General features: G+C 71.6%; 1 non-coding gene and 1 pseudogene across 1 annotated transcript; both read left to right on the top strand.

The window, feature by feature from the left end:
* Positions 1 to 447: 447 nt before the first annotated feature.
* Positions 448 to 601, top strand: LOC147185362 (5.8S ribosomal RNA). The gene has a single exon (XR_015099617.1). It is a non-coding gene; the product is annotated as a 5.8S ribosomal RNA (ribosomal RNA).
* Positions 602 to 975: 374 nt separating this feature from the next.
* LOC147185361 (28S ribosomal RNA) overlaps positions 976 to 1,037 on the top strand; it is a 9,085-nt pseudogene continuing 9,023 nt past the window's right edge.

The raw sequence follows: 1,037 nt of genomic DNA, 5'->3' as shown, positions 1-1,037 counted from the left end.
AGGACGGTGTCGGGCGCGGGGTGTATGTCGGTTCGCGTCGTCGCGCGGCCGGCCGCTCCCCGCGTCCCGCCCGGCCCCCGCCGGCCCCCCCCCCCGGTCAGGCGCCCGTCGGCGTTCCCCGACCGCCCCACCCCGCGCGTCCGCGCGGTCGTCGACGTCCCGTCCGCCTTGTCAACGCTCCCATAGTCCAGGCCGGGCCGCGGCCGGCGTCGGGGACCACTCCCCCGCCGGTGCCATCGCGACCTGGCCGACCTCGGAACCTTACCCCCAGTCGCCGGGTACCCAACCTTCTCGCCACCTTCGGCGGCGAGCGGGGGGTTCAATGTCTCCGAAGTCCCCCCCCGGCCTGCCGGCGGGGCGGGGGGGGCTAGGAGCGCCCGGAGGCGCCGTTATCCCCCTTTTTAACCCCTTCTCTGAATGTTGGCCAAAACCGCAAACCAAACGTACGACTCTCAGCGGTGGATCACTCGGCTCGTGCGTCGATGAAGGACGCAGCTAGCTGCGAGAACTAATGTGAATTGCAGGACACATTGATCATCGACACTTTGAACGCACCTTGCGGCCCCGGGTCCCTCCCGGGGCCACGCCTGTCTGAGCGTCGCTTGTACATCTATCGGGATCGGGGCGCCCACGGGCGCCCCCCTCCCGCGGTTGGGGCGTCGCGGGCCACCGCCGGCCTACCCCCCCCACCTTCCCTCCCCGCACGGGGAAATGGGGGTGGGGGGGGCGGACGGCACGGCCCTCGTCCCCCTAAGTATAGACCCGACCGCCCGCGCCCTCGACGGGCCCGACCACCGCGCGGCCGCAGGGGCCCGCGGCGGCTGCCGATGGAGGATCCGTCCCCCGCCGCGCAGTCCGCCGCGACGCACCGCGCGGCCGCGTAGGAGTCGTGCGCCCGGCGAGGCGCGGGGTTAACGGCCGACCCCCGATGACGGGAGGCGATCCGTCGCCCCCGCCTCTAACCCCGTTCGACTACGACCTCAGATCAGACGAGACGACCCGCTGAATTTAAGCATATTACTAAGCGGAGGAAAAGA

The sequence above is a fragment of the Hippocampus guttulatus genome, unplaced genomic scaffold (assembly GCF_054856545.1).
Source record: "Hippocampus guttulatus isolate MCC_2025c unplaced genomic scaffold, RoL_Hgut_1.0 HiC_scaffold_167, whole genome shotgun sequence".
NCBI classification, from domain to species: Eukaryota; Metazoa; Chordata; class Actinopteri; order Syngnathiformes; family Syngnathidae; genus Hippocampus; species Hippocampus guttulatus.
This window is presented reverse-complemented; position numbering and strand designations above follow the sequence as displayed.